This window comes from Giraffa tippelskirchi, chromosome 6 (assembly GCF_054371585.1).
Source record: "Giraffa tippelskirchi isolate mGirTip1 chromosome 6, T2T-mGirTip1v1.2.pri, whole genome shotgun sequence".
NCBI classification, from domain to species: domain Eukaryota; kingdom Metazoa; phylum Chordata; class Mammalia; order Artiodactyla; family Giraffidae; genus Giraffa; species Giraffa tippelskirchi.
The window spans coordinates 151,029,423-151,055,691 of record NC_137280.1 but is presented as its reverse complement, the minus strand read 5'-3'; the positions used below and the strand labels follow the sequence as shown (position 1 = coordinate 151,055,691).

At 44.4% G+C, this 26,269-nt stretch overlaps 1 protein-coding gene and 1 long non-coding RNA gene across 3 annotated transcripts in view; both read right to left on the bottom strand.

Moving 5' to 3' along the window:
- TENM2 (teneurin transmembrane protein 2) overlaps window positions 1-26,269 on the bottom strand; it is a 1,754,865-nt gene that overhangs the window by 462,878 nt on the left and 1,265,718 nt on the right. The gene's annotated exons all lie outside the window — the stretch shown is intronic.
- LOC145511357 (uncharacterized) lies at window positions 18,347-25,169 on the bottom strand. The gene is made up of 2 exons (XR_014057823.1): window positions 22,492-25,169; window positions 18,347-22,126 (listed from the first exon to the last, which is right to left on the bottom strand). It is a non-coding gene; the product is annotated as an uncharacterized LOC145511357 (long non-coding RNA).

Genomic DNA, 26,269 nt, shown 5'->3' with positions numbered 1-26,269 from the left:
ATCTGGTGTATTGTAGCTCTGAGCTCTGTATTTTTAAATGTTCTGGACCCTCCTTGTAACTGGAAACACTCTGTGTTAGCTCAACAGCAAAGCAGAACATCACTTGGTCTTCAGACGAGCCTGTGAGCATGCGTGTGCCCACACCCTGGCTGTCTTCTATCTATTGTAAAAGTGAGTAATTCATCACTGGGCAGCAGGTTCTGCTCAGATGGTTTATTGTCCTGACCTCATTAAAAGCATGTAATCCACACAGTGCTGTAAATCCATGCCTCTAAATACTTTCCTCTTTAATTTTTTAATACTGCACACATGAAGGGAAAGGTTAAAGCCAATTAAAAGAGATACAAATACCATTATTACTGCCCTGACAAACAGTTAGTTATTGGATTTGGTCATTCTACTTTAGAAAGCCATTATTTTTGTTCCTGAATGAATTAGTAATCAAGCTGTTTATTGACTTGTCTCATCACTGAGACACTAAATTTTTTTTGGAGGGAGGGGGTCCATTCTCTGTCTTAATTGGCATCATTCCTCCACACATAAAAATTACAGACAACTTAAGGTTTACGCACAAACAATAACAGCACAGCTGCGTGTGGAAACCCACATATGGACAGATGATCATTTTCACTGGGGTCCAAGAAGGGGAGAGACACTCGGTTCATTCTTATGCAATGAATAGTTGTTACTCTTGTTGCTGTTGTTTTCCCCTCCCATTAAGTCTATTATATGCTACTGACAGATGCTTAAAAGCATTTAGAGCTGAAAGAACTGTTAGGAAAATTGCTGCAAAAGGATTGACAAATGATGATCTTTCTGTCCACAAGGTTCTTATTTGCTGTGCAAAATGGACCAAAAGAATAAAGGAAAAGAGGAAGAATCATTAATCTAGAAACTGGGTATTGTTTTCTGACATGAGTTCATACTTTCCATTGCATTTGGCCAAAAACGTGACTCTATTTATGAAAAGCCTGCAGTACTCTCACCGTGTAAGACTGTTTTTGGGTGTCCCTTGGTCTCTTGTCTCTCTCTTTCATTTCTCTGTGAGCATGATGTGGGCCCCATAGGATCTGGGATGACCTGAGGATGTACAGGAGGGGATCTGAAATCTGACCACCTTGTTTATTTAATTGTCCATCCACAGTATTTTGTGAGACTCAGTGCTAACCATTGTTTCAGAAGAAACTCATCTTCATACCCTCACATCCACTAGAATTTATACAACTCATGATTCATGTTAAGTGGTCTATCATTTCTCTTAGCATTTCACTGTTCCCTACCATGAGAGGTCAAAGTCAAGCACTTAAAAAGGAAAACTTAGAGAACACTACAGAACTAACTTTCAAAGGAGAGAACAGAAGCACACACATTCGTAAGGAAACCTTAAACAAGACAGAGAGAGAATAACAGGGAAGAACAAATGTGACTCCATATTGGACCTGTTTCTTTCACTTTAACCTTTGTTTTCTTTTTTTTTTGCTACAAGTGAAGAATGCCACCAATAGCCTAAACTATACAGGATAGCCCATTCTCAAGGCTCTGGCTTTAAAGGTATAATACTTTCCCATTCTTACAGAGATAAAAAGTTGCAGAATAGAGAATAATATTTGACTTGTTGGAGGTTTATAGGAACATCAGGACCTGACCTTTGTGAACAGCTACAAAGGATTCAGACACCAAGAAGTTTGCACCAACCAACAACACCCCTCCTCTTTCAATATAAAAGAAGCTTGAATTCTAACTCCATTAAGATGATTCTTTGGGACACTAGTCCACTGTCTTTCTTGGTCTGCTCACTTTCTGAATACAGTTCTTATTCCTTGCCCCAACAACTTGTCTCTCAATTTATTGGCTTGTTGTGTGGTGAGTGGTATGAACCTGGACTCAGTCACAAGAGGATGAAATATTTTTAACTTAGGGGATAAAGCCATAGAAACAGTAATGAGTATTTTCTTTATCATCTGTCCTCTGGGAAGGCTAGAACAGGGGTTCTCAAACTGTGTTCCCTGGACCAGCAGCATTACCATCATCTGAGAACTTAGAAATGCAAATTTGGGGACCCACCCCATACATATAGAATTAGAATCTCAGGTTGGGGCCCATTAATCTTGTTTTAACAAGCCCTCTGGAGGTATCTGATGCCTACTCAAATTTAAGAAGCCTTATTCTAGGGAACACAGTTTTCCCGTCCATGTAGCCAGTGATAATCTTCTGAATGCGAGTCGACCAACCACTCCTGCGGCTGCTTCCACACTGTACCATACACTACAACGCCTTACACAGATTTGTTTACACGGCCTGCTCTCCTACTAGACTCTTTCTTGAGGCCACAGGCTGCATCTGACTCACTTCTTTATTCTCAGTGCCCAGCCAAGGGCCTAGACCAAAGCAAGCGCCTAGGACATTAATTACAAATGAAATGGCTAGATAAATCTCAATGAATGAAAAAGAAAACAACGGAAATATGCAAATTCATTCAAGTTATTAGTTTCAACTTGATAAATGACATCCATGTCTAAGTAAAAATAACATTTTGTTTCCAGAAGGAAGAAAAAGTGGTCACAGGAACATTCTCAAGGAACTTCTAATGGGTTCACTATTTATCCTCCTGAGGAAAGCAAGAAATAATTGAATACATCTCAAACTAATAGCCTCTTGTAAAGTGTGCTGACAGTCCAGTTTGTTCTGAATATTCTTAAGATGGCTTCACATTCAGACAGGGCCCACCTGCCCATCTGATGACAGACACTCTCAGATTGAAAGTTAACTAAGTATGTATGTGTTAGCCGCTCAGTCATGTCCGACTCTTTGTGACTCCATGGACTGTAGCTCGCCAGGCTCCATGGAATTCTCAGACAAGAATACTGGAGGGGGTAGCCATTGCCTTCTCCAGGGGATCTTCCCAACCCAGGGATTGAACCCAGGTCTCTTGCGTTGCTCATTCTTTACCAACTGAGCTATCAGGGATGCCGACACTCTAAATGTGTTCTATTTAGTCTGTATCTTCCACCATGTATCTGCTACCATGGGATTCACCACAGCATTGCATACAATATGGTCAAGGCCTACTTTATGAAAATATCCTATTTCTGCCTTAATGTGGCTATGGTATCAGATCACCTGGGTTCTAATCCAGGTTCCAATATTTTCCTGCTTCTTTAGCTTCTTCTGAGTCTCAGCTTCCTCATCTGCAAAATGGGAACAATTGGGAAAGCTGAGGATTAAATAAAAAACTTACATATGTAATACATGTAATTCACATATAAAGCATACCTATCTATCTAATAAGCCAAGTGTCTGACACATAAGAGCTTAGTAAATATTAGTGATTATAATTAACTAATACTATTATGCATTCTGTGTTACCAGGACTTCCTAAATCGAAATCCATGGGTCTCTGGAGATCTATGAATTGGACAAAAATGTGTCCATGAGCTCCCTGAAATAATCTGCAAAACATCTCACGTTTGTCCATATTCCTTTTCTCTGGGCATATGGCCCAAAAGTTTAATCACATTCTCAATGTGATCCATGGCTTCTAAACTGTAGAAAAAACTCGTGGTGTTGGGGATTTTAGGAGCCAGACCATATTCCCAATAAGCTGATAAACCAGAGAACTGAGACAGTTTCTCAAAGGTGGTATCTTCCTCTAGGGCGTGATGTGTAGAATTGTGATCTCCATTTTTAATTCCACACGATGTGTGTTTATTTTTCTTCTTTCCCTTCATAACAGGAAATAGCATTTCAAATGCATTCCACCACAAGGACAGACAGTTAATTTTCACCTCCAACACCCCCAAGATTTAAGAAAATAAGAGTGCTTCAATCTACCGCTCCTGACCTGCCAAATACAACGTTCTCAGCAGCAGCCACAGTTAGTCTTAAGTGCTCTTCTGTTTCTGATGAGTTTCTCTTGATGCTATCAGCTTGGGTGACAGTGTAAGCAAGGCAGATGTTCAAAAACAACACTGGATCATGAGCCAAGAACACTAGGGTTTGCTCTTGAACCCTGTTCTAACCACCTCCCTAACTTAAGCAAGTGGCTTCTCCTCTCAGCTTCTCTGATTCCTTACCGGTCAAAAAGGAATTAATCTCTAAAAACATTCTGCAACTTTTTGTCTCTACTAAAGACCCAGATTTAATACTGAAATGGCTATACGAGGCTGCCATTTTTATATCAATTGACTAAGAAGGATTTAATCACAAAAAGAAAGTTACCTTTTCCTTTTGAAAATCTGAAAAAAAAATTTTGTTTCACCTATTTGTCAATCTATGTGGATAGACAGATGGATGAAAAATACCATTTATTCTGGCTACAGACAGCAAATGCTGTACATATGAATTCAAAGACCCATCAAACAAATATTTATTCAGTACTTATTAAACGTCAGTTACTTGAATACGATTGGGGATAGAGCATCAAACAAAAACAGTTGCTGTCTTCATGGACATGATAGTAGTGCCAGAAAATGAAAACGACCGAAAACACACATGGATCTAATGGTGGCTCAGACAGTAAGGGATCTGCCTGCAATTTGGGAGACCCGGGTGCGATCCCTGGGTTGGGAAGATCCCCTGGGGGAAGGCAGGGCAACCCACTCCAGTATTCATGCCTGGAGAATCCCATGAACAGAAGAGCCTGGCAGGCTATAGTCCATGAGGTCACAAAGAGTCAGACACAACTGAGCAACTAACACAAGATGTGCTGCAAAGGATAAGCTAGATCCTGAAATGTCCAATGAGGGAGAAGGAATGAGATTAAGCTGTCAGGGACAGCATATGAGCTGAGAGCTGGTAGTAGCCGACCCTGTAGAGAAGCAACAAAACTTGGTGGCAAAGAGGAGATCTCAAGTTAGCAAGGCCCTTGACCTCCCTTTGACTCATTTCCCTGTCTGTAGAATGGAGCTGATAAGGAGATTGATTTAGTCCATTAGACTGTTGTGAGGATTAAATGAGCTGGTAAGGAAAATTTGTTTGGGATGGAGCCTAGTATTGTACTAATGAAGTGGTATAAAATAAACCTCAGACCAAGGTAAAAGCACATGCTAAGGCCCTGGGGTGGGCAAGAGCTGGATATGTTTTAGAAACTGCAAAAAGGCTGGGGCTCTTGGGTGAAACACAAATGGGAAGGTGGAGGAAACTGAAGCTGGGGGATGCTGAATCCCATGCCAAGCTCAATGCCAAGGAAGTGGAGAGTTTTGCCACATCCCCAGTGGACCTCTGAAGTTCATTGCCCCAAACTTAGAATATTACTGTCTCTAATTTACCTTTTGTATAGTTCTCTCATTCAACGATTCTATGAAATCGATTCTATGAAACCTCCTTCCTCAAAGGGAACAGTTTCTTTAGGTAAGAAGTTTTAAATAAAGAACCCCTGTTTCATTCACGCTCATTAAACTGTTTTCCCCCCCACCTAGATCCCTGCAATAATAAATATAATTATATCCATCTTTAATGACTTTAGTTTCTTGAGCTGCAGGTGCTGGAATACTGTATTTATTAACATATTTTAAGCCCTTTAAAAAGACCGCATTAATTCCTATGATAATTTGGTACCCATAATACATTTTCTGTTCTGAATAGATGTTAATCACCACAGAATGACTGATTTGCCCGTGTAGGAGCTGAGCCGTGCTCTAACTAGTAGCTAGTAACTTTTTAATTCAATATTGTCACTGAAACTGTTGATTAAAATTTAGTCGCCATAATTGTCCTTGCTCCCCTGCCAGCCCCACCCTCCGAGGACTCAAACCAAGAGCGAACAATTGGATTCTCTGCCACCAGAGATGAATGAGATAATTTTGAGTGTTTGCATTTCTAGTAAGACTCTGCTTGGGGGAAAAAAAAAAAAGTTCTGCTACGGCCAGTTATTCTGAAACATTTCGGGTCTGTGAGCAGTAGGAAAGATGGTGACTGCAGAGAAACAGACACTAACCCAAAAGCCTGCATGGAGGAAGCTAGCAGGACCAACCCCCCCCACCCCGCAACTCCTTCTGTCTTCAACAGGAGGGACGTCCCTAACTGTGTCAATTTCCATGTGGTGGGCTGGGGTGTGTTCTGCCAGAATCTCAGCACCCTACCAAGTTCAGCTGAAATTCTTCCTCTTTCTTTGGAAATAAAAGCAACAATCCCATCATAAATTTGGAGGAAAATGAATGTGGACACCCAAAGAAATAACCATTGCACGTGCCCAGTTCTGAGATAACATCTCACTGAATCACATAAGAGGGATCAGAGAGACACCAGGATGACCCCCCATTTACCTGGAGCTCAGAGAACTTTTGGAGGAGGAAATGGCAACCCACTTCAGTATTCTTGCCTGGAGAATCCCACGGACAGAGGAGTCTGGCGGGCTACAGTCCATGGGGGCACAGAGAGTCAGACGTGACTGAGCCCAGCACAGCAGAGAACTTTAACTCGCTCGGGGTCACACAGCTAGCAAGGGGCCAAGCACCAGAGTCTGGGCTCTTACCTTTCAGCCACACTGCCTGCATAATCAATACATCAATCAATTGGCCATGGGGGAAGGGCATTGAAAAGCATAATGAAATACATAACAAACTGTTATGTGTCTGAAAAACTCTTATTTAAAACAAGAACCTAAGAGCTTTCCCTTTCTGGTGGCTTAGAGGTTGGTGATGAGAAGTGGTATTATTCAGCTCTTCGGGGAGCTAAATCTCTCTATGACTGTCTTCCTCCAGCAGAATCTGCTGAGATAGGGAGAGAGGCCAAGACTGGAACAGACTGGCTTCTGTCTGCCAACATCCTGCCAAGGGCACTGGCTCTGGGGGCAGAGGTGGAGACTGTTGACTTGCTCTACATAAGCATAATGGGAGAAACACTGAACTTCTGGTCAGTTAGGAAGGAGAGAGACACACAGCATGGAGCTTGGTGGGCAGGTGGAGTAGGTAGACAGATCATTATTGACTTTGTTTCCTAAAGATGCAGTGACTGTTTAAGAAGGGAGTGTGTGCTAACGCTTCAATCTTGTGCAACTCTTTTGTGACCCCATGGTCTCTAGTCTGCCAGGCTCCTCTGTCCATGAAATTCTCCAGGCAGGAATACTAGAGTGGGTTGTCCTGCCCTTCTCTAGGGGATCTTCCTGACCCAGGGATCAAACTCATGTCTCCTGTGTCTCCTGCATTGGCAGGCAGGTTATTTACCACTAGCTCCACCTAGGAAGCCCTAAGAAGGGGATAGTGGGCACGTGTGTGTGTGTGTGTGTGTGTGTGTGTGTGTGTGTGTGTGTGTGTGTGTGTGTGTGTGTGTGTGTGTGTGTGTGTGTGTGTGTGTGTGTGTGTGTGTGTGTGTGTGTGTGTGTGTGTGTGTGTGTGTGTGTGTGTGTGTGTGTGTGTGTGTGTGTGTGTGTGTGTGTGTGTGTGTGTGTGTGTGTGTGTGTGTGTGTGTGTGTGTGTGTGTGTGTGTGTGTGTGTGTGTGTGTGTGTGTGTGTGTGTGTGTGTGTGTGTGTGTGTGTGTGTGTGTGTGTGTGTGTGTGTGTGTGTGTGTGTGTGTGTGTGTGTACGTGCGCAGTCGCTCAGTTATGTCTGACTCTTTGCGACCCCATGAACTAGAACCCGCCAAGCTCCTCTGTCCATGGGGCTTCTCCAGGCAAGAATACTGGAGTGCGTGGAGGACATCAAATATTCCAAAGTCCTTTTTACGGCTGGCATATGAAATTCTTCCTCTTCCCCAGATTCTCTGAGGACAGTGTGCTCTGCACAGAGGTCTTGGGTGGCTGACTGTGTTTGCCTGTGTGTTTGTTTGCCAGGTTGTGATTCCTTTTCTGCACGTGCCAGGAAAAAGGGGCCGAGTTCTACAAGTGGATCGATATGAAGTGGAGAGAAAGGAACTTGGGCCGGCATTGTGATAGGCCAGGCCACAGGACCCTGAGAATCTGGGCCCTGGGGGGCAGGCCTGGGGAAGAAAATGAGAGCAGGAGTCCAGGGAACCTGGGAATGCACAGCAGTTGTGGCTGGTTTGTGGGACTAGGGTCTGAGCTAATACTTTGGCCAAATTAAAAAAAAAAAACAAAACATTATTAATATTATTCTCCCAGAGTTGAGAAGTATTGCTATCCACTCTTAAGACAGATAAATTAGGGCAGGGAGGGGTCAGTCACTCGAAAAAATTCACATGTCAGCATTCATCCTTAAAACCAGCCAGAGAGCCAGGGCCCAGGCCCATGTTGCTCATCACTGGCCCGGCTCATAATGCCCAGGGAGCCCTGACAATTCAGGAGGCAAAGCCTGCGGGATGATGGATGGGCTCCTCTGGCTGGTCTCTCCTGGGTTGCACAGCCGACAGACTGGCTCGCATCCTGACCTGGGGCCAGATGCAGGTCAAGTGGTAGCAGGGAGTCAAGGTCAAGGTGATGCCCGCAGCCTCCTCCCCACCACCTCGCTCAGCCGGGGCTGCATTCTCAAAAGATAGCGCAGAACCTGTGAGGGCTTTCTAACAGCAGCGGGAGCTTTTCTGCCATGACTGGAGGGTAGAGAGTTATGCTGCTGATGAGAAGATACAAAAAATTGAATACAAAGGAAAAATGCCCCCAAACCTCCTCCAACATGCGCTAAGCACGTGTGTGCGTGCTCAGTTGGGTCTGACTCTGCGATCCCCTGGACTGTAGCCCGCCAGGCTCCTCTGTCCATGGGATTCTCTAGGCAAGAATACTGGAGTGGGTTGCCATTTCCTTCTCCATGGGCTAAACATAAAGGTCCTCATTAGCTGAGACAGGCTGATTGTGTGTGTCTTTATCCACGAGGTTGGCATTTCAACCCGGATTTCTGATTCCACCTCCAGGAGCTTTGACTCTTTGAAGGAATCTGAACACATCCACCACTACATAAATACCTTTAAAGCACAGGTAAACATAGACTTATGTATTTTGATCCTCCGTCCCACAACCAGAATTTCAAGTGAGGGCACTTGAAAGTTAGAGAATTTTGGAGACACTGTGTCTTGAAACACACTGTTAATGTATATGGAAATGCACCTCTCTAAACTCCTTTCAAATCGAAACCTAGTTGGATTTGAGCTGGAGGGTGAAATCTCTTTGCAGACATCCTCTTGTCCACATGTGGAGGATGCCAGCTCGCAGCCCCCAGGCTCCATCTGGGACCTTCGCATTTAATTGTTTGGTTTACATGGTGGCAGCCGGTGCAATTTTTTTTTTTTTTTAAGTTGAATTAGGAGTGGAAATTGCAAAGCTCAGAGTTCTCCCCTAATGCCCAGTGTCCGGCCTTCACTGTGCTTACTGCCACAAACAGCCTGGCTGCTTTACCCTTGTAAGAGAGTGGCCCAGACTGGAGGGTATGGAGAGCCAATGACCAGGAGGGCTCCACCCACCCATCTGGTCCAATCCTTTGCCTTCATCATGCCCTGTGTACCAACTTTCCTGGACTGAGCACCTGAAATGACCTGCCAAAGCGAAAGTGAAAGCCGTTCAGTCATGTCCGACTCTGTGCAATCCCATGGGCTGTCGTCCACCAGGCTCCTCAGTCCATGGAGTTCTCCAGGCAAGAATACTGGAGTGGGTTGCCATTCCCTTCTCCAGGGGATCTTCCTGACTCAGGGATCGAACCCAGGCCTCCTGCACTGCAGGCAGATTCTTTACCATCTGAGTCACCAGGGAAGCCCACGATTGGCCATTTTCAGGGCCCACAAGACCCCACCCTACGTCTTCCAGGGGAATCTTCCAGGCTACTTCTCTTGATAAACGGCCTCTACCAAGCCCTTCCTGACCTTCTTCCTCTGCACCCATCTGGTGCCTGTGGCTGTTCAAGACTTTCCTTCCTCAGCACCAAGGACTATGCCTTCTGCATTTCTGTTGGCTGCCTTTCCCCATGAGACGGGAGCTCCTTCAGGCTGGGGAACACGTCTCATTTGCTTTTCCCTCCAGTGCCTGTCAGAGTGCCAGCACAGAAATGGGCCTCAAAAGAGGCGCTTTGACGGGAACAGAGCCACCAGTGGGATCAGATGGTGGTCAGAAAGGGATTACATAGGCAGCAGGCCTCCTCAGCTCGGGGACACTTCAGGGCGGGGTTGGGGTACCATCAAGGCAGTCAAAGATAAGCTGCCCCCTGACCCCACTGGATCTCAGCCCTTGGATCCAAAGGCCTTCCTGGGGAGTGGGTGGTGACTAAGCACAGGCCAACCTTCCTGCCTTCCCCTCTGACCACACGTCAAAGCAAATAGGGCTCCCTAGCAGTCCAGGCTATTTCTTTGTATCCTCAGTCCAGAATGCAACCTCTAGGAGAGTTTAAAAAAAAAAAAAATTCAACTCAAGAAAATATCTGCTGCTACTTAGGAGAGGGTTAAAACAATGTTTTTTTTTTAAGGTTGAAAAAGCTACTTGCTCTTTAGGTCAGTCACTGTCGCAACGATTTTTCTCTTGCCATATGCTCCTCTGAATTGCATTAATATGACATCTCTCGCTGAAGCATCTGGTCTCAGCCACTTCAAGGCGCACAAGGAAGCACACACATTCAGACTGAGTCTATAATAACACGGAGAGGTACTCGTACTCATGCCATCACAAAGCCAGATACCGTACTCGCAAAATTCTATGCTGATCATGTTGGATAAAAACACTCCAGAAACGGGGCAAGAGATAATTCAAATGAATGGAGACAGAATCTGGGGGGAGGCTTTTGTATGTCTGTATGCTGTGTGCATATGTATATGTATGCATGTGTGTATAACACATCTGTACATCTGTACACTCTCACACATGTTTTATGAATTGGTAATCATCTTCATGGCTCAAATATAAAGTCTTCTTTTCTACTGAAAGAAACTAAACATTGAAAGCATCAGAGGAAAACAGAGCCTCACCAATCTAGACAGGGAGGCAGGGCATATCTATATTTTAGCACTTGGAAATACAAAAAGGAAAATCTTCCATCATAAGCCGAAGGCAAACTAGCATTATCAACCACCAACCACATTTTTCCCACTAAGAAAGGGAAAAAAAAAATGTACTGGCAAGGAATGCCATACTAAGGATTTCTTCTTTCTCATTGGTAACAATCTTCATCAAACAGGTACATTACCTTCAATTTTTCCCAAATATCACACCCCATTTTCTTAAATAGCTCATTAAAAAAAAAAAAAAATCCAAGCAGGTTAAATAAAAAGTTTACTATGTAACAAATGAGAGTGCAACATCCATTCTTTTCTTGTCCTGAAGATCCTTGTGCTCATTTTGTCAGAAGCACAAGAAGAAGAAATGCGATTGCATTTGTGCTGATGCTAAATGTTAATAGATTTGCCTAAATGCCTGCTAATAGCCCCCCTAAAATTAGCTAGACTAGTAGTGCCTGCCTAATGTGGTGGTGTTTTTGTTGTTTTACTTGCATTTTTGCTTTTTTGTCGTCGATCAGAGGGGAAAAAAGGCCCCTAAATAAAGCAAATGTCTTTGGATGTGAAACATTTCCAAGTGTCACATGTGAATTCTGCAGAAAGAACATACATTCTGCAACTATCCCAGAGTTCTGACATTCTGTCATGAAGGTGACAAATCCTAGTGCTCTAATGTTTCATTAAATTAAACATGAAATGTTTAATGTTTTGTTAAATTAAACATGAAGCTGTGACTCTGCACCCGAGAACCAGGGCCTTCTATCAAGCCCTCACATTCCTCCAGGTCACTTTTTGGTTATAAAAGCTGAGTTTTGTTTATTAGGAGTATTGTATTTCTCTCTGCAGTTAAAATGTACTTTATTCTAATGTGCTTATAAATAAAAACCAACAAGTGACACAGTTTTTAGGTGCTTACAGCATTTCTAAAGTCAGGCCCACAGAGAACAGCTTGCAGACAGACCCTTAGCTAATTCTCTATTACAATTTTTCCCTTTCAAATATTTACCACCATGACAGAGAGTCTTCCACAGTGCAGAGGTATTACATTTTCTTAGGTCTCAAGCCCATTTCACAGATGGGCTCGCAAATGGCTAAAGAATGTAAGGCTTGCGAGAAAATAGTTGAAACAGATCTGTAAGACCATAGATTTCAGGCTAAAGAAATCTCAATAAACTGTCCCCGCCTCATGTCCTTTTCTACCATGACAAAAACCAACAAGGTAAACAGAGCAAGACAAAACAATAACTCTCGTTTAGGAATGTATATAGGAATGTATTCTGATTTAGGAATGTATTTCCACAAGCAGAGAGGCCCATGCAGAGCTCTTGTGATTACTGAATGAAAGTTTTGCTGGAACCCCTTAAAGCAGCAGGTAAACACACCAAGGGCACTTTTGGGAGAGTGAAATGAAGTTCAGACCAAAAAACGTTGCTCCTTTCCGACCAGTTCAATAAGATGGTTAAAAAGCATAGGATCATACCACAAGCAAAATTTCCAAATGCTAGTTTATGAAACACATTTGGATGATACTTTTTAAACAGAAGGGAAAAAACCCACCAACTATGCAGCAACTTCAAAGGGAAAAAAAATACTCATGTCCCAGAATGAAACTGTTTGAATATTTTTACATTTTTTCTAGTCAATTTAAGTGGGTTATACCTTAACCCACTTAAACAAGGTCCCACCATTGTCAAACCAGCAACAGCAGAAAGAACCATCTCTCTCTTTTTTTAAAGAACCATCTCTTAAAGGGCAAGTTGCACAGACCCTTCCAGTCCAACCAAACTTGATATCTATACTTTCCCTTTGTCGACACACCAGCTCCTATCACTGGCCAGAAACTGCAAAATAGTCTGGAAGGGGTACCACATCTTTGCTCAGATCTCCTGCTCCTGGCTTTTTCCCCAACAGGTAGGAATAAATTTGACACTTACCATTCTGAAGCTTCATGTCTGTGAGGCAAACTAAATAAATGAAACAGATCCTGCTTTAATCTTCTTTTCTAGACCACAAATGCCTTAATCAAAAGGAAAGACAAAAAAAAAAAAAAACCACACAAATGTTCCCTGAGGTTCCTTCTCTCAACCCCCAGAGTATAAGCAAAGAGTCATCATCCTTCTTTACTGAATGACCAGAATTTGTCCCTTAATATCCAACAACAGAGAATTCTTTCTAACATTCCACTACGCCATCCTCCTCATCCCCCATCTCTTCCCTCACTTCTATAATTTGTACCTGAGACAAGGCTTAAGTTGTACTTTAAATCACAATCTGGAAATGCTTCAATTGGATATTTGGCTTGGCAGACCTCCTGTAAAAATCCCACGTAAAGCCACATTTGTTTCCTTCCTGCAAATGAACTGTGGCGTTTGTGGTCCCTCTGGCTCTCGCCAGCACAGACCTCGCCTTTCAATGAGCTTAAGTCGCAGGACTTCATTTGGGGTTAGCTGTCCCGCAAAGCTCATTTGGCTCTTACACCATTAAGGCGAGAGGCTCTAAAAGGCAAAGCAAGATGCTTTTAACTACGTTGGAGGGGCCAGTCATATCTTGTTAGCAACAGCTGCACACTTACCAGGCTTTCAGGGACTTCACAGAGCTGTCCTATTCCTTCTGGGATTAGGAACACAGAGTGAAATGAACCAGTCGTTCATGAGAGCTGGCCAGGCTGCGCCAGACTCTCATCTTCCTGAAATCCAGCGAGGCGGCTCCCTCCAAGGTTACTCCTCCGTCGGCTTCTCCTGGTGGAGACAGCCCGCCAAGGCCCTGGCTGCCGATTCCAAACTACTACTCAATAAAAGGATTTTAAAGGCTGTGCCGGGAGCCAGGAGCTTTAGATCCCAGTTTGGCTCTTTCTCCATCAGCATTCCTCGGCAAGCCTGCACAGAGCGAGGTATGCTACATTATTTATGTCAGCTCTAGGCTCTGGAAAACACACACTGGCATCCTGATTACTAAGAATCCTCATGGATACAATTAAACCGTTCCCACATATATTTTTCCACCCCTCACCTCCTCCTTCCCAGATTCAACCTCTTTCAGAGGAAACAAAAGCACTTTGAGGCGTGTCCCAGCTCACCTACTATGAGTCGAGAGAGCACTGAAATATGGTCACGACGGCAATCGAGCTGAGGGAAAAGGACACTTTCCCTGGAGTGGGCGGCAGGCAAACTCGAGGGAGGAAGGTTCAAATAAGAGTCTGGGGAATAACCAGCAAGTGGCCTCCCCGGGTTGAGGACACTGATGTGGAAGCAGCAAAGTGAAGGCGCTCCCCGAAAGCCATTTTGATGAATTCATGGAAGATTGATTTAGAATGGGCTGTTAAGGGAAGGAAGGAAGCATTTGGCAACATGACGAACCTTCCAAGCTGGATGAGGAGCAATCACGCTCCCCTACCAACTGCTCCTCGGTGCCCCATCCAAGTCACAGCCCTAGACGGGAAGACCACGGATTTAGCCAAGTAGAGCAACCATCCTGGCCTCTAGTGTCCTCTTCAGCAAAACGAACAACTCTCCAAGTTGCCGTCCGCCGTCTCCCTTCTTGTCAATAGCTCGGCCACACGTTCTGATACGGGTCTCTTAGCCACGGGCAGAAGGCGCTGCACGCGGGCAGAGCTGAGGAAGGCCGAGGACAGCCACTTCCTCCTCTGTAGGAGTAGCAAGAAGGCTATGCATCTCCCCCCTCCCTGTCTAGCTAGAAAGTCCCTGCTTGGCAGGCAGAGGTGACTTCACTTTGTGAAAGCCCCAGGCACCGCTTAGTGAAACCACCTTTGGCAGGACCTCACAGTGAAGTCAGTGGATGTGGGCAAAAAGTTGGCTGAGGGAAAGGCAATTGTCTCATCTAGGAACACAAGGAGAAAGGAGTGGCCTGCCTCTCTCCAAAGGTTTCCTTTGAACGTGAATTCCTGTGTTGTGCCAGTTTTTTTTTTTTTTTTTTTAAGTGACTGTCACTTCCAATGATTCAGTCCATCCCCACTCAGATATCTTGGGTGGAAAATTGTGAGATGGAAACAATGTAGGGAACACAGTGTAGGTAAGTGGAGCAGAGCCCAGAGCGGGCAAACCCACTCTCTGATGCACACAGCAGCAAGGCAATGGGGAATCCGCTCCAGTGCATGAAGAAGCAGTGCTTTCCTCAACCGGAAACAGATGAAAGGAAGCATGAGAGAACACACGCACACACACTCTCACATTCACATATCACAAGATGATACAACCCAGGCACCCAAAGATCTGATGAACGGAAAGCGGATACAAGTTGCCCGATGGGATGACTTCAAGTTGGGGTATCAGCTGCTGAGACCCAGAACACTGGGTCATCCAATCCACTGACCCTTAAGGAGGCCTTGGCCACACAGGGTCACCACTGTGCTCCCACCTAGAAGTGACTTCTCTTATCCTCTCCACAAAGGAATCCCACCCACATTGTAATTTCTCTTGGAAAGGACTTAGAAGCAACTAACAAGAGTGATGAGAACAGAGATGATCCCTTGGGAGAAAGGTGACTCAAGAATATCATTATTCCTCCAGGAACTAAGCAATCATCAACCCAGAGGCTAACCTCAAGCTAAAAATCTTGGTAAGGATCCCCCTCATGCTGCCCCCCAGAGGGGTGGTGGGGGTGAAACCCAGGGCTCCACCAGTGCTTTGCGAATCTGTGGTCTCAGATGAGCTGTTCAACCCTCCTGAGCCTGTATTCTCATCTGGAAACTATGGCTAGTGAGACCCACTTCCAGGAGTCTGAGGATTCCGTCAGAAAAGTCCAGGGCTTAACCCAGTGCCTGGTACCTTGCAAGCTCACAATAAACCTGGCTACTATGAGTTTCCAAAAGTGTATCAGTTCAGTGGCACAAAACTGACCCTGACTAGTTTGCAGATGCCCAAGCCCCTTCTCTAAGTACTCCCTCAACAATCAGATCGTTATTGACCATCTGTGTGCCAAGTACTGTAGTTATGGCACTCGTTTCCCTCAATAAACTTGCTCAGATGAGTTGCCCCATGACAGAGATGTCAATAAAAACTAAAGACAGTAGAAGAACTGAGAGTATTAACAGGCAGATCGTGAAACATTTTTTTAAAGGAAATTTCAGCATGTTACAGATCAATTGAATACCTTTCTGTTGATTAACTGTAAACTAAAATTATATCAGAATGTTGGTATCCAAAACAGGGCTGTTCTACTTGAGATGGAAGGAAAAGTGGCCTGAAATCCCATTATCTAGAGCCCTCCATCCATTTATCCACAAGCTATAAGAATCAGAGGCTGAAAACCTCTAATCTAGTACAAAGGCAGCATTTTATGAAAAAAAGACAAGGAAGACCAGAGAGATTAAGGGACCCAGTCAATTTCATGTCACCCAGCACAGCTCAATTGAAACCCACAGGTCTGACATCCTGCCAAATGCTCCTTCCATCCCCTCACAAGGCCAAAGGTAAAACCGGTGGAACTCAAAGTTTTTATTTCACTGCCCAATAAATTGGTTTTGATTCAGTCCAGTCTCTCTGTTTTAATACTGTGTGTAGAGGACAAATACTTAACTACATGATGAATTTCATTTTTTTTTCCAGAAAGTGATTACTCTAAAGTTTGATTTCAAGTTTCACTATTTTCCTTAAGCCACTTTTGTTCTGATCAAGATTTTTCAGTCTTTCAAATGAGAAAAGTGATACTTCAAACTCCTATTTTATATGAAGGCTGCATCTTCAGTGGATGATAACATCCGTGGGTTAGTATCAGTATCTTGAAAAATAGAGATGTTTGCCCATATATCTCTTCTCTAATGACTTAGTTAATAGATCACTGTATCTTCTTCTGTATATACAAACAAAGGAAGTCCTTAATAGGCAGTATTTGAAGTATTAACCACACTTCTTTTCTAATGTAAATGACGACTATCAGAATTATAAATCTTCAAAAGAAGCAGGTTCTCCAACATTTCACTACTAAGAAATACCCAAACATACTGTGACTACACCTCTATGACCATCGGGACAGCACAGACATCTCTAAGATCCTCTTGTCAATTCAAGTTTCAAACAACTCCATCTTTGACTTCTTGTCAAACCACTTGAACAAAAATGTGGTATGTTGCATCATCCACTGAAGCTGTTTCTCCAGTTGAAACATGAATTATGAGTTCTTCTGAAACACAGCAGCTAAATCAAGTTGCAACATGGCCCTGTTTTATTCATGAGGCAGATCACAGCTAATCACCTTCTAATAGAAGTCATGATTTTGCTTCGTTAAGTTAACATTTCTCTTATATTTTTCCTCCATGGTATGTACTAAATTGTGTGGCGTGAAGCTGAGTACTTTTTCTCTTACCAGCTCTACTTTACCTGATGGTAACTGACCCTGCTGGGCCATATGTATTTTGACAACACGTGGGATTCAACCTCTAGTCTCACGACATAGGCTTCCTTTGTAAATAATATGGAGGCACTCTCGGTGGTCTTTAAATTCTAGGGTTTTTTCCCCTAGGTGGAAGCTCAAACTCCATCCCGAAGGATGAAAAGCACTAAATATGTACTCCTGAGACTACCTAAGAGGCATAGGTGTGTCTTGTAGGCAGCAGAATTGAGAAACTATTCTTAATTCCAGAACAACACAATGGACAGCCTGGGGCATCTACATCCTGTCTTCATCAAACTGTTTGAGGATATCCTTTCCACTGGAGGCTTCAGAAATTGTATAATCCTCATCTAAATAACTTTCTTTAATGAAGCAAAAGAACAACAGTCATCCTATACCCCTCAGGTTAAGCTCTTAAGGAAGAGGACTCTCAGCATTTTTCTTGTTCTGCAACATTCCAAGCTATGGTTGGGCCAGAAGGCAGCAGGGCATCCAGTACAGAGTCCACAGAGAGAGTTTATGGATGGGGTAGAATGGAACTCCACGGTCCCTCCTCTGTCATGCCCTCTGTTTCTGCTCCAGAACGAGATACCCTGTGTAACCCTTTCTGGGATCTTTTATGATGATGTGGCTCTGTTTTCCCTTTTGAGGCTGAGTTATTCAGTGAAGGTAAGATTTTCCTAGTGTTTTAACAACGGTGAGTGTCAGTCGCTTCAGTCATGTCCTATTCTTCTGTGACCCCATGGACTGTAGCCCGCCAGCCTCCTCTGTCCATGGGATCTCCCAGGCAAGAATACTGGAGTGGGTAGCCATTCCCTTCTCCAGGAGATCTTCTGGACCCAGGGATCAAAACCACATCTCCTACATTGCAGGTAGATTCTTTATCATCTGAGCCGTCCTCTAACCCAACTCTCTCTCTCTGAGCTGTTCTACATCAAAGACAAACTCTAGATAAACTACTTATCCTAGGACTGAGAAGATTTTGATGGGACTAAATGGCCATTTAGTCCAAATCCCTCACAATATATGTGAGGAAAAAGAAGATCAAAGAGGATAAGATATTTTCCTAATGTAGTCAAGGCTCACAATGAGCTGGGAAGAGAACCCTGGCACAGGAATTCCTCTCATTTATATGGATTTATTATTTTATTTCCCTTCTTTTCATCTCACATGCCAGCTTCCCAGGTGGCACAGTAGTAAAGAATCTCCCTGCCATTTCAGGAGAAGCAAGAGGCATGGGTTTGATCCCTGGGTCAGGAAGATTCCCTGGAGGAGGAGATGGTAAACCACTCCAGTACTGCCTGGAGGATCCCCTAGTCAGAGGACCCTGGTGGGTTACAGTCCAAAGGGTCACAAAGAGTCAGCCACAACTGAGCACACATACACTGCACCTTCCACATCAACCATCTTTCTACTTCCCCACCTTCGCCAGATCTGCAAAAAGATCATGGTCAATGTTTTCTTAGTCTGTGATTTCCTGTTGCCAGAGGGAAAGTTTAACTCTGGGCACCATTCTTAGGGAGCGTTTTTGGCAACCCACTCCAGTGTTCTTGCCTGGAGAATCCCAGGGACGGGGGAGCCTGGTGGGCTGCCGTCTATGCACAGAGTCGGACAGAACTGAAGTGACTTAGCAGCAGCAGCAAATTCCATTGGGGACGGGACTACAGGTTTACCTGAGCAGCTGTTCCCCCAAAGTGTTCACCGCTGGAGCACAGCCTCTCATGTCCAACCTCTCATTAAGAAAGAACTGGATTTGAATCTCTGAGTAGTGTATGTCCTAACTTTAGCTTCTGTATAGACACACCAGGAGATAATGGTGCCTGGGTCATCTAGTTCTTCTGAAGTTTAGACTTAATGAGACACGCCTAGCATATCCTGAAGACCCAATAGCTAGGTATTGTCGTAATAATCTCTTCATCATGGATTTAGATACATCCTTGTTACTTACAGGCTAAGTCATGTCCGACTCTTTTTCAATCCCATGGACTGTAGCCTGTCAGGTTCCTCTGTCCATGGGATTTTCCAGGTAAGAATGCTGGAATGGGTAGCCGTCTCCTCCACCAGGGAATCTTCCTGACCCAAGGACTGAACCCACGTCTCCTGTATTGGCAGGCGAATTCTGTACCATTGAGCCACCAGGGAAGCCCTAGATACATCCTAAGAGAGTTATAAGTTCTAGGAGAATTGTAAGTTCTTCTCCAGTGCTTTAGAATCCTGGGCAGAGCCCATTTATTTGAAGGACTGCCTCTCTGAAAGGCATGCCTTCTGAGTGGTCAGTAATATCCTGTCTCATATCCTTCCACTGGGAAGAGGGTAGATAGGACGGGCTAGATTGAGGTACCATGAACATGCAGTTTTCTGCTTAAAACCACAAGAAAGACAGGACTTCATTCAACAGGGAGTTGTGATTCAAATCCCATTGAGCCCCAGGGCATCGGTGTGTTCTGTGTTTCTGTCTAGAGATGTAAGGTCACAGATTCCTACTCATCACCACTGGCTGGGAAAGGGCGGGGCTGGCCTCAACTCTCTCATTAATTCAACTGGTGGGGAATTTTCCTTGATCAGCGTTTCCCCATGGTTAGTCATTCCCCTACTACCTTCTGCACCTTGGCTCGACCCAGTTTCTCCCTGCAGGAGCTAGAGCTGTCATTTCATCCAATCTTTGCTTCTTCCAGTTACTCACTATTTTTCCTCAAATTGACTTACTGTTTCTAATTTTAGCCTCATCCTAGCTAATAATATCGATGAAATCACAGTTTATAAGTAGTAGCTATGTAAAACTACATATACATACATTCTTAAACATGTGTGTATATATCATACATATAATTTCTAATACACATTACATTAAATATTAAAATAAAAAAAAGATTAGCTCTGTGCCTCTTAAAGCCATCTTGTATTTTTGTACCACACATGTTGGCACCCAATAGTGCTCAAACATGTGTTTGGAAATAGTGTCCTAGATGAAACACTCTCCTTTTTTCTTTTTGGAGTCAGAATGTTCCTTTTCCTCTTCAGAATGTGGTGCCTCAGAGAGAAATGTCACCAGGAAAAGAAATGCTCTAAAAATGAAGTTTTGATTATGTCCTACAGCCCGGATAGAAAACTCAGAGAAGAGCCCACATGCTACTTTTCATCCCGGGGACTGACGCTCGAGGGTGTTAAAATGCTATTTATTTTCCGACAGCCCGCTTGGGCCTGGCACCATGTAAATCCGAAGTGTTTGCAGAGGTTCCCTTGGGGACAAAGGAAAAATCATCTGTATAGATCAAACATGTATTAGCCGCATTAGCGATTGGTCCCTGGAGACTGATAAAGACCTTTTTAGACAGATTTCCCTGCACAGCTTTTTAAGAGCTTGTGTTGAACTAGCCTGGGCTCTCACGGGTTTGGGGCTTGCGTCAAGCCCTAAGTGTCAGAGGAGAAAGGTGGAAAAGGAGAAGCTGGGATGAGATCCGCTGCCTTCGTCGTGGGCAAATCTCGATTCCATGTCCACGCTCCCTTCCCCCATCAATATTTCATGTTCCCAGAACCATAAGAAAACACATCTGTTGCCTTCCTGCATCGTAATGTGTGGGATGGCAGGAAGATTATTACGGCGCAAGTTCAAGAATTTAAAAATTCATCACCTTCTCAATTTAGAAAGCTGGCTGTGGCTGGCACTTAGGAAGCTCTGCGGGCCTGAAGTGACCAAGGAGGACAGAGTCCCACTCCTAAGAGATCCGAGCAGCGTGGGAGGCAGGGAGGAAGGGGACCCTGCACCTGGCACTGCCCAGACTGCGGAGCCAGGAAAGCGGAGGCCTCAGTTCTCTGCTTCTTGTCCACAGAAGGTTTGCTGTGTTCCCTGAAACTGAATGGGGCCTCCCAGGAGGCGCTAAAGAGCCTGTCTGTCAAGGCAGGAGATTTAAGAGATGTGGGTTCTATCCCTGGGTCGGGAAGATCCGCTGGAGTGGGGTATGGCGACCCACTCCAGTATTCTTGCCTGGAGAATCCCATAGACAGAGGAGCCTGGTGCGCTACAGTCCATGGGGTTGCACAGAGTCAGACAACTGAAACGACGTAGCACTCACGCATTGGCACCGTATGAGGGGACAGCAGGAGAATGCTACCCTGGTTGGAAGTTTACAGGCAAAATCCTGTGTTTCAACAGCATGTATTCTCCCTGTTCTTTCAACATTCCATTGCTCTTTCCATCATAGCAGAGCGGTTCCCAGGGCTTAGCTCAGTTCTCTGTGTGTGTGGGGTGGGGGCATGTATGACTGTTAAGCTCTCTAGTAAAGCAGCTTCCTTCCAGAACCCTGGGCAGTGATACAATAGTTCTCCATCCACTGAAGACCTTCCAAGGCATTCATCTGGGTTGGTTTAATAGCTTTACTTTCACTTTTGGACACATTTCAGAGACTTAGACAATCGGACAACATCATCCCCACCCCTACTAACTGGGACACACGCTGTCCTCCTCAGAATGGAGGGTCCAGGCCCTGCTCATGAAGAAACAAGAGCCGCTGGCCACAGCAAGGGTTCCCAGGAAACTGACACTTTCCACGGTGGGAGACAAACCTTTGTATTTTCAGCAGCTACTTCACAGAAGCATGCGGGAGACTTTAACCTGCAGCAAAATGGTTATGGAAGAAATGAGTGTAACTTGCTGGCCTGATACGCATCCTCTGCACCTTCCCTTTACTTAAGGATGTCATCACCAGTCTGAGTGCCATCCCGGACACCTTGCTGTGGCTCACACACATGTTACTGCTTCTGCTCCGTCCCCTTCCCCTGCCTTTCTCATTTGCCTTGGTTCTTAGTCATGCTTCCCTGGTGGCTCAAACGGTCAAGAATCTGCCTGCAGTGCAGGAGACCCTGGGTTGGGAAGATCCCTTGGAGAAGGGGATGGCTACCAACTCCAGTATTCTTGGCCTGGAGAATTCCATGGAGAGTGGAGCCTGGTGGGTTATCATCCAGGGGGTCACAAAGAGTCGGACATAACTGAGTGACTAACACTTAATCATGCTACTAGGCCATCAAAGGCAGGTATAGCTCAGCAAGGTGGCTTTCCTCAACCTTTAAGTATGAGACCAGAGATCCTCAAACACAAGCCTGGTGGAAAAGGCAGCTAGGGCTTCATGTCTGCTCTATTCAACTGCCCATGGATCATCATTTCCATGGACATAATCAGACATTTAGTAGGATATACTCAAAGTGAAAGTGAAAGTCACTCAGTCGTGTCCGACTCTGTGACCCCGTGGCCTATACAGTCCATGGAATTCTCCAGGCCACAATACTGGAGTGGGTAGCCTTTCTGTTCTCCAGGGGATCTTCCCTGGCATTGCAGGCAGATTCTTTACCAGCTGAGCCACAAAGGAAGCCTGGGATACACTCAGGTTGCCACTTAATGAAGGTAATGTTTTCTAAGAAATCCTAGGACATTAGATTTTATACATTATGTTTCCATGAGCGGCATTTACCAATAAATAAAAAGTACAAGTCTTCATTCCTTTCATTTCTGGTCAACAAATAGAAAGTTGGGAGAGTTCTACACAGGGACCTCTGGCAGGCCGTTGCCCACCCTCAGGGGAGGTTTTTTTTTTTTCCAAGGGAGGTCTACAGGGCAAACTGGCATGGTTATTACATCAACAGGGATAGAAACAATTCTAAACGGATATCAGGTCATCATCCCTACCTTAATATCCTTCAGTAGCTCCATCACTCATAGGACAAAACCTTCATTCCCTCCCATGACCTTCAGCTCCTTCTCCACCACCTGCCTTTTGCTTTACACTGCAGGAATACTATATTTCTTGGATGATTTCATCTTATGTCACACTTTAGGCCTCTATAAGTGAGATTTTCTCTATTTAACAAGGTTTTGTTTTGTTTTGTTTTGATTCTTCTATTTCTTAAATGTAGGCAATAATTTCATACTTTTTTTCAAAATCCCTTGAAACTCCTCCTTTGGGGAGATTTTCTGCACATGCCTTTGTGCTCCAGGCATGATAACCTAACCTCTACATTAAATGACTTGTTCCTGCTTGTGCATGTGTGTGCGCGTGTGTGCTCAGTCATGTTCGGCTCTTTGCAACCTCATCGACTGTAATCTGCCAGGCCCCTCTGTCCATGGAATTTTCCAGGCAAGAATACTGGAGTGGCTTGCCATGCCCGTCTCCGGGGATCTTCCTAACCCAGGGACCAAACCCGTATCTCTTGTGTCTCCTGCATTGACAGGCAGGTTCTTTACCACTAGCACCACCTGGGAAGCTCCTTTTAAAGCACTCCAAACAGTGACTAGCACAAAGCAGGTGCTCAGTAATTTTTAAAAGCTATAAGTATTGCCTCATCATTGAGTTAAACTACCTCATATTTATAGTATTCGCTCCCATGCTCTTATTAGATATGAAGCTCCTGTCTATGACTTTACTAAACCACTAATATCTTGCCACTGTTTGGCAAGTGGTAGGTCTCATATAGGATGTGCTGAGCTAAAACAGATGAAAGCAGTTTGGGTGTCTGCGAATTCGACACAGAACCTGGTTAGGTACTTCAGGGACCCATCATGCAAAAGCCTGGGGTGAGACTCTTCTCGATTCTGTTCCCAGTAGACTAGGTCTCACATTCTCTTTTAATTCTATTTGGGCACCACTGACTGGTTGCATTACCTACCAGGCTACTGCCCAGAAGCCACACATCCTAGGAGTAGAAGCAGCAGAGGCAAGAGTTGACTCCTTTCTTTCCATTAGTCTAATCAAGCTCCACGTTATAGCATCTTGCCTTAATCTGATTTGAGAAGGGCCTTAATAGCAGGATAGAAGCAAAGAACGAAGCCTGTTCTTCAAGGAGTGGCTCACTTTAATGGCACTTCTTTAGTGGTCCAGCAATGACAAATGCGGCCCCTGACTGGGGCCAATGGTTGCTCTTGGATACAAGCATCAGGCCCTGCCTGAAGGTGCACTGTGCTTGATGGCACAAGTCAGCCCTTCCTGATTTAATTAAGAGTTTTTTTCTCTATCTCTCTTGACTTTCCGCTTGATTATGTAGTAGTAATCCTATAAACCCAATATCAACCCTCACAGCAATGAAAGCGACAAAGCTGTCAAAATTTCAGCCTCATGAGGACTTCCCTGGTGGTTCAGTAGGAACTGTGCTTCCACTGCAGGGGGCGTGGGTTCAGTCCCTGCTCAGGAACTAAGATCCTACATGCTGGGCAGTCAGAAAAACAAATAAACAAATAAAATAAATGCACCTATTTTTAAAAATTAATTTATTTTAATTGGAGGCTAATTACTTTACCATATTGTGGTGGTTTTTGCCATACATCAACATGAATCAGCCATGGGTGTACATGTGTCCCCCATCCTGAGCTCCCCTCCCAGCTCTCTCCCCACCCCATCCCTCTGGGTTGTCCCAGAGCACCAGCTTTGGGTGCCCTGCTTCATGCATCAAATTTGCACTGGTCATCTATTTTACATATGATAATATAACAGTTAGAACTGGACATGGAACAACAGACTGGTTCCAAATAGGAAAAGGAGTATGTCAAGGCTGTATATTGCCACCCTGCTTGTTTAACTTATATGCAGAGTACATCATGAGAAACACTGGGCTGGAGGAAGCACAAGCTGGAATCAAGATTGCCGGGAGAAATATCAATAACCTCAGATATGCAGATGATAACACCCTTATGACAGAAAGTGAAGAGGAACTAAAGAGCCTCTTGATGAAAGTGAAAGAGGAGAGTGAAAAAGTTGGCTTAAAGCTTAACATTCAGAAACTAAGATCATGGCATCCGGTCCCATCAATTCAGTTTAGTCACTCAGTCATGTCTCACTCTTTGCAACCCCATGAACCGCAACACGCCAGGCCTCCCTGTCCATCACCAACTCCCAGAGTCCACCCAAACCCATGTCCATTGAGTCGGTGAGGCCATCAAACCATCTCATCCTCTGTCATCCCCTTCTCCTCCTGCCCTCAATCTTTCCCAGCATCAGGGTCTTTTCAAATGAGTCAGCTCTTCACATCAGGTGGCCAAAGGATTGGAGTTTCAGCTTCAACATCAGTCCTTCCAATGAACACCCAGGACTGATGTCCTTTAGGATGGACTGGTTGGATCTCCTTGCAGTCCAAGGGACTCTCAAGAGTCTTCTCCAACACCACAGTTCAAAAGCATCAATTCTTCGGCGCTCAGCTTTCTTTATAGTCCAACTCTCACATCCATACATGACTATTGGAAAAACCATAGCCTTGACTAGAGGGACCTTTGTTGGCAAAGTAATGTCTCTGCTTTTTAATATGCTGACTAGGTTGGTCATAACTTTCCTTCCAAGGAGCAAGCGTCTTTTAATTTCATGGCTGCAATCACCATCTGCAGTGACTTTGGAGCCCAGAAAAATAAAATCAGCCACTGTTTCTACTGTTTCCCCATCTATTTGCCATGAAGTGATGGGACCGGATGCCATGATCTTAGTTTTCTGAATGTTGAGCTTTAAGCCAACTTTTTCACTCTCCTCTTTCACTGTCATCAGGAGGCTCTTTAGTTCTTCTTACTTTCTGCCATAAGGGTGGTGTCATCTGAGTATCTGAGGTTATTGATATTTCTCCTGGCAATCTTGATTCCAGCTTGTGCTTCCTCCAGCTCAGCGTTTCTCATAATGTACTCTGCATGTAAGTTGAATAAGCATGGTGACAATATACAGCCTTGACATACTCCTTTTCCTATTTGGAACCAGTCTGTAGTTCCATGTCCAGTCCTAACTGTTGCTTCCTGACCTGCATACAGGTTTCTCCAGAGGTAGGTAAGATGGTCTGGTGTTTCCCATCTCTTTCAGAATTTTCCACAGTTTATTGTGATCCACACAGTCAAAGGCTTTGGCATAGTCAATAAAGCAGAAATAGATGTTTTTCTGGAACTCTCTTGCTTTTTTGATGATCCATCGGATGTTGGCAATTTGATCTCTGGTTCCTCTGCCTTTTCTAAAACCAGCTTGAACATCTGGAAGTTCACAGTTCATGTATTGCTGAAGCCTGGCTTGGAGAATTTTGAGCATTACTTTACTAGCGTGTGAGATG